The 12,262-nt window shown below is 42.0% G+C and overlaps 1 protein-coding gene across 1 annotated transcript in view; it reads right to left on the bottom strand.

Moving 5' to 3' along the window:
• The window catches only part of htr2cl1 (5-hydroxytryptamine (serotonin) receptor 2C, G protein-coupled-like 1), a 34,056-nt gene that overhangs the window by 8,432 nt on the left and 13,362 nt on the right, over positions 1 to 12,262 (bottom strand). The window lies entirely within an intron of this gene.

Below are 12,262 nucleotides of genomic sequence, written 5' to 3'. Positions count from 1 at the left end.
TGTTGAAAGTGTCTGCTGACCTGGGCTTCGTTTCAGACGCCGAGGAGGGAAGCGGCTCCGGGTTTTTAAAGCTTCTGACAACAAGTGTGTTGGGACGCGTCAGGCCTGCGTCATTCACAGAGCGATGGCTGGAATAAGTACAAGCTACATCGCTCTCTCTGGCACCACCGGTGACCAGGACGGCATCAGAACGCAATCTGAGGCAACTCCCTGAATGCAATCGCTGCAGTCGACTGCCCACAGCCCCTGGAGGTTAAATTTGTTTGCATTAAGCGTGAAAGCTTTATGTCTGTTTGGAGTAAGCTGTGAATGCAAATAGGTCTGACTAATGAGGCTGAGGGGTCGAGTCATGATTCACTTCCACCATCTCAACCGGAGGGCGGAGGAGACTCTACAGGGTTGGGTCATGCAGATTTTTCACCACTCATGACAAGCTTGCATTAATCTTGGTTAAACTGGAAGGAAATTGCACATAAAACGCGCCGGTGATAACAAAGGGGGCGTTTCTCCTGACGCCAATGTGTTTTTTCAGCTGTTTGCAACGGTAGTGATGCATGTTTATGCTAAGCTAACACTGCCAGCAGCATGTCAAGGTGCAGAGCGTCTACTCCATTCATTATTTTCTGGTTGACAAATGTTCGGTCCTGGTTAAAAAGCGGTACTCATCTCTCACACTGACCAACCGTCACATCCTACCAAATGCTGAACAACGACTAAACACTTGTTTCTAGCCTCCCAACGCTAGATAGCCCCTCAGATTTACAGGCCAGTAATGATTTACCTGGTTTCAACTTAGAAACAACTATTTGTTAACCTCACTGCCTCCAGCTGAGTCATTCAGTATGAACAGCTGCCTGCGTTCATTTAGTTTCTACAACTGCTGACTTTACGATGTCTCAGCCACAAGAAAAGCCCAAATGTTCTGCTGTTGTTGGCTGCAAGAGTGAACACAAGAGCCTTCATGCACTCGCAGCATTGCAGCAACTGCTTCAGTGCATCTGTTGACTTCTCTCCTGCTCTCTGGGCTCAAATAAACTGCATTTTAATACGAGAAAACTGTTTTCATTTATGTTTTTCTGTTGTGAGACAATGAAACAACGATGAAAAATGGACTGAAATGCAGCCCATTAAGACTACAGGTTAACCAGAAACTACTTGAGAACAATTTCTAAGTCGCTCTGCACCGCTAAGCTTCTGATTTTATAACCACAACGTTGCCTGACAAACTCACTGCACACTTGAGCTACAAACAGCAACTGTGCTTCAGTGGTATTTCCATATTAACATATCAACAACATACAAGTTTAGCACATATTCCATCTGAGAGAGTGTTCTTCCTGAACAAACAGCTGCTTTAAAGCTACAGACACTGAGCCAGCCTGTTTAGAACTAAAGCCAGGAGCTGTACAGTCACAGAAAGCTGAATGGTTTTTGCTCTATTTTGAGTTGAAATTTGACGAACACATTCAGTTCACATGGAAGACCGTCACTACTCATCTGTAACATCTGGCTACTTTGTGAAGCAGTTCATGAAGTGACTTTTGACAGTCGCACGTTAAACTTTATGCCGAGCTGTTCTAAAATTGCATCAGTCCATCAGGTGATAACAGTTATCTTCTCTGGCTCTGTAAAGCCACCGAGCGCCCAGCAGACACGGTAATGTGGTGAGCAGACGCACTGTGGCTCAGTTAGAGGGCTGCAGGAAGATTACTGCAGCAACAGATGGAGATCTGCTCTAAAAATGTTTCCCCCCCCGAGTGCCACAAACCTCTGCGAACCGAAGAGCCGACAGCAGCGAGCAGCACTGGGAGGCCTGAACTGTGCGCTTGGGGGATTACAGAGAATAGCATTGCATTGTTATGCCTCATAACTCACACAGAAGCAATGGAGGGGATATAGGAAATAGAAAACAAATAAGATGAGAAAAACAGAAAGCAGAGGGAGAACTTATATCAAGACCAAACAAACAGATATCAAAGCAGACAGCTGCTCACTCTGGTTCTGGTTCAGAGGGGAGTTGTTGAGCTTCTTTCATTTCAGTGGCTGAGCCAAACTCAGCACTTGAACTGGCCTCTCCTGCAGAACCAGAACCTGAGAGGACCGAGAGCAGGATTGTGAGCAAGAGTGGAGACAGCAGGTTTAAGAGAGGCAGCGATGAGCATCGTCCAACCACATGAGGCCAAACAGTGTGAACAGAACCTCTCCTGTGGGAAACCTGCAGCCTTGGGTCACCTGCTCGCTCAAAGTTGAAGACCTGTATCTTGGATTTATCAAAGAGGACTCAAAACTGGACTCAAACATGGTGCCTGCAAACCTGATGCATGAGCCAAAGAACTTCCAGCTTTGTTGTTGTGTGAGCTTCTGCACATGAGCGTTTCCTCTGCAGGCTCCTGCTTGGCCCTCGTGCTGGGCTCAGACTTTTAGAGTTTTGGGCTGATTTACATCCATTTCACCTCCACTCACAGTCTGTTCTGGGATCTTATCTGGACCGGTGCTGTGCCCAGACCATGTACTGATGTTCAAACTCCAGAAGTGCTCACAGACTCATTGGATTACGATCCCACATGGTTGATATTTATGAGTTAAAACCTGGACGGTTATCAAGCAGAGCAACAGATGCTGCTGCCAAGCAACACCAAACAATCCGACCCTCGAGGCCGACGCTAGCAACAAACAAACTGGTGGTGAAATCTAACCTCCAGGTGTTGTTGAAGAACAGACAAACCACGCTGACCACATATCCCCAACTCATCCAGACTAGTTTTCCTTCACTGTAAAGTATTGTTAGCATATTGCTGCACCACAGTGTCCGTTCTGTTTGCATCTGTTTCCCCATGAGATCAGTGAAGTGGTGCTCTGCTCCGAAAATCCTGTAATGTGTGATTATTTCTACATACGTGTGATTCACAAGAAGAATATCTGTGAAGTTTCTCCTCGTGCAGGACTTTAAATCAGCTGCAGTGTGAGCGCAGCATTAACCTTTACGGTGGGATCATGCACATATCACACCTCCACGGATGAAGGATTCCAAATAGAAAGAGCAAAACCTGACCTTGTTGGAGTTTTCCTGTCAGCTAGTTGTGCAGGTGCTGCTTTTAATAATTTCATTTCATGTGGATAAAGTGTTTTGGGCTGCAGGTGGTTCATTGCAGTGTCACAAGGGATCACTGTGAAAAAACATCCGTCTCTCCTCATACATCCATGACCTTCGTCCGGTCAGCGGCCCTCACACAGAAAGTAGACGCACAGAAACTTACCAAATACACCTCTGAAGCGATGCTTAACAAGTGTCTGCAGATGCACAGTGCAAGAAAAACAGTTTTAACTTTATAATTAATAATCACATCTGGATTATTGAGAGAGGACGCTGCCCCAGAATGAATTTTAGAAAATGTTATTCCGTAATGAGACACCGGATTAATTTTTAAATACACACACCTGAATAAAATTGTAAAGTTAAAACATTTCTAAAACCGCTTCAGAAAATAAAATCAGACACATTTAACATTTTGCTTACATAATGTTCTATGGAGTACGATGCACCTACAAATCTGGACGGATCGAAGCAACCTCCAAGTCAAACCGTGTGTGTTATTATGCCAGAGAGGAGGCTGCAGGGATCTTCTGTTGGGCGTTTCACTGCTAATCCTGCAGCATTGATCGCAGTAAGCCCTCTCAGACCTCAATCACAGCAGCATGTAGCGCTGAAGAACCTTTGGTGGGTTCAAGGAAATGTCAACAGGAAAACAGGGCATTTCTTATGATTCAGAAGCAGCAGGTTGTGAAGGACTTCAGAGGAAGAGGGAAGGACGCGAAAGTCTACCTGGTATCCGGAGCCGTCAATCACCTGGAACCGTCAGCGCTGCTTGTAAGAAATAATCTTTCACAGCAAAAACAATTTTGGAGGAAAAGGCGCTTGGCTTTGTTGTTGTGCTTTAATCTGTTTTTATTTCAGCTGCAACACCCTGCTGCTGCTGCTGTGGTTTGTTTTTCCACTGATAACTCTAAGATCCATGTTTTAAACACAGGCAGCAGAGGAAATGTCATTTTCAGGAGCGATTACTGTTTTTTGTTTAAAGTTGGAACAAAATTTGAACTTAGAGACTCAGACTAGAGGTCATAGTTTGGTTTTTATCCCAGAGTTGGAGGCTGCTGGGCAGTCGGATTTGTTGTTTTATGGAAAACATAAAAGAGTCATAGAGGCTAGAGTGAAAACAAAACTGTAATAATGTTTAGTGAAAGTCTAGGAAGAACTGAAACAATAGGTTTAAACCCCCTTCCCTTCCCTATATTTGTCAGACAGTCGCTATAAGTAACTCAAATGGGAACGCTTCACTTCCTTAAAGATAAAACGTGACCTTAGTTTCCTTCAATTCAAAATGTAAAATGTTTTCTACACCTCTCACCTTCTCTTAATTCACATTTAATTCACTTTGAACAGAGGAAACATACGTAGTCGTCAAACCGATTCACAGCAACATCCACCCGTAGACTGGATATAAAAGACAGACGCAGCAGCTCTGACATCACCTGGAGGTTTGACGACGGCTGTTTTAAAGCCTCCAGTTTGGAATTTGGCCGTCATGACTGTATGAAGCCGGACGTACAGCGTGAGAGACGGATCTGACGCTCTGCAACAGTAGCAACGTGTCCATCAAATCATGGACAGACAGACTTAAAAACAGCTTCTACCCCAAAAACACAAGAGAACCGAGCTCTGCCAAACACTGACACCACCTGTCTGGACCTGAGCGACCATCAGCTCTGCACATCCCAACTGCACCTTCTGTTTATTTACTAAACCTACACTGTTTATAGACACCGCTATAGAAATAGAATAGAAACCCCACTCGTGCTGTGATGTGCACTTGCAGAGCGACACAGCAGTAGAAATAACAGAGCAGGTCCACCGTGCAGGTCACAGGCTGGTTTCTCTTGCAGCAGCAAAGCACCCAAACATCGCACTGAACTTTATTTCTCGTGGATTAAACTCCACATTTGTCCTGAAAAGTTCTTTTGAGACTCGTCTAATTAGGCTTTTAGGCACTTTTACAAGTGTTTGCTGACAGACGAGCTGGAGCTGACGCAGACATCTGCATCCGCGATGACATATTTCAGATTGAGAGAGTAATTGTCAGTTTTAAAAAGCATCTCACAAAGAGAATAAACAATAACACCCATCTGGTGTTTTCCCTGTTCGGAGCAACCAGGTGAATCTAAATGAAAGCTCAGATTCACCTCATTGATTTCCTCCCCTTAAAACCATCTGGGTCATGATGATGAAGCGATGTGTGTAAATTAGTGTTTTTCTCTCCTTCATTAAACTTTTTCTCTTCTTTTCTTTCAGGGTGCAGGCTGAGCAGATAATCAAGACTCAGATACGTCAGATGTTAATCATGAAAACAGAAATAAAGACTGGGACTGGAATGTCTGAATTTTGTAAAACTTTGATTTTGCTGAGGACTGTTTGGCGTCTCTCGGCTCCAAAGCAAATCATGTGCTGCAGTGTTTGTTGTCTTTATTCCAACAAACACCTGATTCATAACATTTCTGGGCGAACATTCTCTTCTCACCTAAAACCGGACTCGAAAACATCTCTAGCCAGTTCTATATTTGCATCTCCACTTGTGAATCTGTTGACTGTGGCCAAAATGGCCGGAGCTAATCTGTGCACCATCACTGTTCTGTACTGCAAAGGAGGAAACTCATGTCTGGATTGGAGCTTAACAGCAGATGTTCTAATGGATCTGAGGAGGAAACGGGACGGGAAGCGGCACAAAAACAGCAAAAAGGGGCGAAAAAAGTCTCTTTGCGGTGAGTTAACACATCTTGTGTTGGATGTGTCGTCGCTAATCCTTCAGCATTGATCGCTCTAAGCCCTCTCAGACCTCAATCACGGCTGAATATTGCGGCGCAGAACCTCTCGAGGGGTCAGGGAAACGCCGACGGGAAAGCAGGGATCTCTCCCGACTCAGACGTAGCCGGACGCGAACGAGCCGGAGCGGAGAGTAAAGCGAAACTCTACCTGCTATCTGGAGGCATCAGACGACTCCATCTGCCAATACAGCTTTCCAGAAGTAATCTGTCACAGCAAAACAGCTTCTCAACACTCGGAAAAACGTTCTGAAAGGAAACTATCAGAGTGGCTGCTTTTAGACGGAGCACTCAGTCATTCCTGTGGATTTTATAACGCACACAAAAGTGCAAAGAGGTACAAAAGTTTGCAGAAACACAAAGACAGACGATCATACATCACTGTAGTAAAAATGTCAAAAAAACCCCTGAATGATCCAGATGCTTTATCCTCACCTTGGACAAACAGGAGAAATCAGTGTTATGTGACTGGAATGATGCTAAAAAAGTGTAGAAATGTTTTCCACAAGTTTCCTGTTCTGCTCTATTTTCTTTTTTCTTATTTGCTTTTTGGGACAAAAGGAGAAACACAGAGTAGACAAAGAATACACTCGAAAATTAGATGATAAAACTAGACGATGAAAGCAACCAGGGTTTGTTCCTCTTGGTCAGACACCACAGATATACATGATTTTAATGCAGGCAGACTGAACCATGAGTGACACATCGAGTCATTTAAGATTTAATGAAGAGCAAGAAAACGAAAGACCTGAACCACCGCATGCATATTTAAAAATACAATTTCTCTTACGGCTATGAAGTGTCACTACTGGAGGCCTCCGCTAACCTGAGCACGGACTTTAATAATCACTTTCAGCACAGACGAAGCAGAAAAATCCCCTCACTAATTCACCCTGACCCTCAGTGCAGCCTGATATTTGCATACGGCTAATTTTCTAGTATTAGCCGGGAGGCTACATGGAGGAGCCTGAATCTGCACGCTGGTCATGTGTGGAAGGAAGATCGTAGCTAACATACATTACAGGTAAAAAGACTGCAATATGGTGTAATATTGTAAATAATATATAGAAAACAACACACACAGAAAGGATCCTTCAGTCCTGCAGACCCAGAAGCTCTTGATGAACTGTTGGACTGAAGTTACAGTTCTGAGAATTTAAACAGATGCCATTAATAAAGACAGTTTTCTCCCTCTAACAGACTACAACGGTCGGCTTTGTCCACATAAGTACAAGTATTTTTCAAAAACATCCTCTTCCACATAAAGTTTTAGGAGAGTTTTCTGATTGGCCAGCATGTCTTTAGGGTTCAGGTTGTATCATCATCTGCTGGTTTGGCTCCTGACAAAGCTTTCATTGTGTTTTGAGGATAAGTTTTTGTGTGTTTTTTCAGAACAGAGTCATAAAAAACTAAAAAATATAACATATATGTGTGGACCAGGTTTTAGATTCATTACAGACAAACATTTTTTTTGACTAATTGTTTTGAAAAATGTACCGTTATTTTACAGATTATTCCTGTTTTGTTAAATTACAATAATAAAATCACAGAAAATGCTATTAAAGCATTCCAAAATTTAAAATAACCACCTTTTTACAAACATTTGCAAATTATTTTCACAGTTTTTGAACATTTAAATATTCCACTGTTTACCATATTTAAAAAAAAAAAATTTATATACAGATTTTTTAAATGTTTGGTTCTTTCAGTGCACAGTAAAGCATTTAATCAGTGTCCTGGAGTGGTCGTTTTTACTGAAAATAACTTGACTTTGTCTGTGTTGATTTCACACATGGTGCAAAACACAGCATACATGTTTTTTGTATATATATATCACACAGTTTAATGTGAATGCAGCCTTAGAAGTATCATGGACCGGACACACTGATCTGCTCCACCCAGTGATAAACCGTCCTATTTGTCGGGCCCGTCAACACGAGGCCGGCTGTGTCTAATCTCATCAGGCAACCTTAACCTTTAATTCAGTCTTTAATTATTGGGACACCACTGAACAAAATGGTAATTAATGGAAGCCCTTGTTTTTAATTCAGACGTGTGAAATGTGAAAAGATGTTCATGACATCAACAGACTTAAACCTTATTAGGTGATATAATCATGATTTTTTATATGTAACTCAGAACATGTGCTGTATTTAGGAACAATGGACACGTTAATACTTAATTTAACTTCTTGTATTGTTCGTGGGAGAAAATTCAGATTTACGGGGGTTTATGCAATGACTTTGCATAAAGCTGCATTGACTTAAGGGTCAGAAGATGTAACGACACACTCAGATGATGTGTGTGTGTGTGTGTGTGTGTGTGTATGTGTGCTTGTGTGTTAGCGTGAAGACATGGAGGCCCTCCTGGGTCTTAAAGGGCACGAAGCAACATCAACAGAAGCCGGAGGTCAGAGAGACCGAGGGAGGGCTGAGAGAAAAGTTTTAAAAGTCATCTGATCCCTGGATACTGTCGGCACTACTTCCCCTCCGAACACACGAACACACAGCTAAAGGACTGATTGCTTCAAGCTACTTTAAAAAAGATTCATCCAACAAGGGAAGAAGGAGAGCGAAGGGAGACCAGGGGAAGAAGGAGAAGAGGGAAACTATGGTGAAGAAACCTTTTTTATATCTGCCATTAAAAACCACGTCATATGATCTGCAACGACCTGATGAACTCTGTGGTTGGATTAAAAACTAGTTTTGAATGAGCTCAGACTTCAACAAACACAATTAGCTATGTCAGGGTATAATGGTATAAGTGGTAATTACTAAATTATAATGATGATATTGCAAATGATTTCACCAAACAGGAACAACACAGAGCACAGTGATGGTTTCAGACTCCCTCCACCTCCCTACGTTTGTATTTCAGTGCAATTATTTGCCCAAAAAAAAAAGAGATAAAACACACAACAAACTGAGATAAGATAATAAAATTATTAACGTGAATTCTTTTGGCCACGATAAACGTGTTCTGAAAATTATTATTATTATTTTTTGTTTGTCTAAGAACAAATCTGGTTGTTGGTATATTTCTGTAATTGCTCAAAATAATGTTTTCTAATTGGTTTCTTATCTGGAAGATTTAAGAAGAAATTGGACAAAAAGTATTAAAAATATTAATAAAAAAGTAAAACAGAAATCTGAGGTAGATAATTGTTTTCCCTGCAGCAGTTTGTAGCCACGACTTCCTCCAAGATCCTGAAGATAAAACACATTAATGCTGGCTGTGAGGCATCAGTATGTGATCGTTCACTTACACTGACTGTATATAATATATATCCATACTGATATATGTGCAGCGTCATCGGCTCTCTGGCGACCGCATAAATTCTCAAATGACACAATTCATTATTTGCATATTACTGTCTGAGCCGCTGATAAAGATGAATATGGAGCAGAGCTGCGATCACCTCTGGGGATCAGGAAAGTCTGTGATGCAAATCACTTCCAACTGTAACAATGTGCTGCCAGACGCTCTGAGCGTCAACAAACTGACAGCGCTCCCCCGGTCTCCGGGAGTCAGGAGGTGTGCCAGTAGGACCTCGGCACAAACCGCCAGGGGAGCCTGAAAAGTCATTAAATTTAATAACTGTCATCAATCTGGCAACTCTCAGTGTGAGCCTGAAGGGGATGGACAAATTAACAGGAACACTGGACAATGAAAAGGACACCCACAACACCCACAAGTCACAAATCCATCCTGGAAAAGGGACGACAGAACCGAGTCAACACCTTCTTGACACATGGCAGAACTAATTCTGATCCTCCTCTGTGTCAGTGATGTATAAATATTAAATGTCCCACATTATGCCTCTTTCAAATGTTCAGCTCTAAGGTTGCAAAGATGATTCATTGTCCTTTAACTGTTTAACTCCTGGGTTTAGTCCTGCTCTAAACCGGCCGATTCAATGACTGTAGCTTTAAATACAGCTGCTGTCTCCGCCCCCTTCAGGAAGTAGACTGTCTCCTCTGACACAGACATCATTCAGTGTGTGAGACCAAAGTTGTGTCTGAAATCATCCTCTCAGTCCCTACTCCCTATCTAGGGACCGCTATGTAGTGAACTATGTAGGGAGCACCTCAGCAAAGCAACGTTTTGGGCAATTCTCAAGCTATTAATTATGTTGCTCGCTAGCCATGATTTATGCTGTAGCAGCGTGGTGCAAACACATCACATTCACAGTTTACTGCACAGCTCAGAAACGGGTTAAATAAAATTTGACAAAACATAAATGGGATATCCCTTACATTTTAATGACAAGTTTTTTCGTTTGCATTTCCTTTCTCGCAATGCATGATGGTCCGTATTGCTCGGTCAGTGACCATCGGCTGTACACTACTTGTGGGATATTTTGAGTGCACTATATAGGGGGTAACTAAACATCCTGACAGCACTACAAAGTGGCGTACACCCCATATAGTGCACTATGTAGTGGCCCAAGACGTTCTGTCGCTCCTAGCCTTCTCTCAGCGATCATTTGACCTGGGAATTTTGCAAAATTCACAGTATTGTCGTTGTTTTTAACTCGTGTATTTGGTCCATCCACAGAGCTCTGACCTGTGGGCAGACTGTCAAAGCTAATGGGACTGTAAGGTTAATAAAGGAAGAAGGATTTATACTGAGTAAAATAAAATATTACAGGAAAAATATGTTAATTCATATGTTCAAGTTCTTTTGTTAAAATACATATACATTTACATATATGTTTGCAGAATTAATATTTACACATTTTAACATTTTCATTTGGTGTCATACAAGCAGCTCAGTTAATCTGTGAATCTGCTGTTATAAAGCACATTTGCATTTGCCTAGTTTGGTTCTGCTTCCTCCTGATTGGCTAGCTCGGTCAGGTGACAGTGTGTATCAGGAAGTGGTTGGCATGTGACGAGTAAAGATCGCTGTTTTGAGTAAGAAATCCGTCTCCATCCTGCTGTCTCATTATTAATCAGAGTGATCCATTAACCATCAACGAACCCTCACGTTACAGCACCATTAGCCACATTAGCCATGTGCTAATGCTCAGGATTTTCCTATTGTTCTGGTGACTTTCTCATAAAAAAATAAAAGTAATCCCCTGAATCTCCAGTTCCTCAGATGCTGGGAATGCGTGAAGACTCTTGTGTTCATTCTTGCAGACAACAGCAGAACGTCTGATCAGCTTTGCTCATGGCTGAGACAGTTTAGAGTTAGCAGAAGCAGCTTTAGAGAATAACTACAGCTGGTGGCAACGGGTTGTTTGAGCTTGATTGGTTCATGATGGTATTCTCACTGGTGTAAAGCTGGGAGGTTGTCTAGTTGTAGCTTAACGAATTGAAGAAATAAACATCCTAATATCTCAACAGCGTTTACAACTCAACGTTTATAACAACCACAAAACACAATAAAAATAGATTTTGACCATATGGGACCTCAAATGACAAAAAGTCCACCTCTATACAACAGAGGACAGTCAGTTCTGCAAAAACACTGTAAAAGTACAGTTTAAACCTCAGCAGCGACGTGTCTTTGCAACGACCCAGAAGCCTCGCCGTGACCGTGCGTACGAAGCAGCGCTGCTTTCTCTCCAAATGAAAAGAAAAGCTCGATTTTGTGTGAAAGCAGTGAGTGTGACACACACAGGAGAACATCTATAGAGGCTGCTAACTGCATTTCAAAGGCTTACTATGAAAAAAATAAAAGTTCCAGGTTATGAGATCCTTTCTTATCATCTCGGCACATTCAAAACGGCCCACAGACTAATTAACTGAGAGCAACTGGCCATGAAGTTAGCAAGAGAAGCAAAGCGGCATTTAAAACTGAAGCACTTTAACCGCTGAAAGAACTAACGGCAGAAACAACAATCGTTCTGTTTTTCCTGAACACCTCGTGACTTCGTACCAATGGCGGTGCTTTCAATTAAAACCGTTCACCGGATTGAATGAGTCACAAGGACGCTGCGTTTTATGAGACAATTTGTCAGACAAGTTGACAGTCGACCTTCATTATATTTGCACTGAGGCAGAAAATTATATCTCGAAATGTGGAAATGTGAAATCCACAGAATGTGCAGGAATGTTTACCAGGAAACGTATGCTGGTTTGTGATTTGGTGAAATGACCCTTTAAGCTTCTGTTTTATCTCATAACAACGAAACACTGAAATCACTTGTTTTTACAGACAGAAGGAAAGAGGCGATATTTTTAGTGACACCATCATGTTCCCATGATGCGTTTTTATCTGCCTTTTGAAGTGTTGCATGAGAAAAAGTTCATGGAAATTAAAAGAAAATATGTCCTGTTTTGAAAATTTAACTTCACTTGAGGTGTTTTTCCACCTTTGAAGCAGTTAAAGAGCTTCATGGGAGACTGAATGTAAACGCAGTAATCATGCAGATCTGGTC

The sequence above is a fragment of the Stegastes partitus genome, unplaced genomic scaffold (genome assembly GCF_000690725.1).
Source record: "Stegastes partitus isolate 25-593 unplaced genomic scaffold, Stegastes_partitus-1.0.2 Scaffold625, whole genome shotgun sequence".
Classification (NCBI taxonomy): domain Eukaryota; kingdom Metazoa; phylum Chordata; class Actinopteri; family Pomacentridae; genus Stegastes; species Stegastes partitus.
This window is presented reverse-complemented; position numbering and strand designations above follow the sequence as displayed.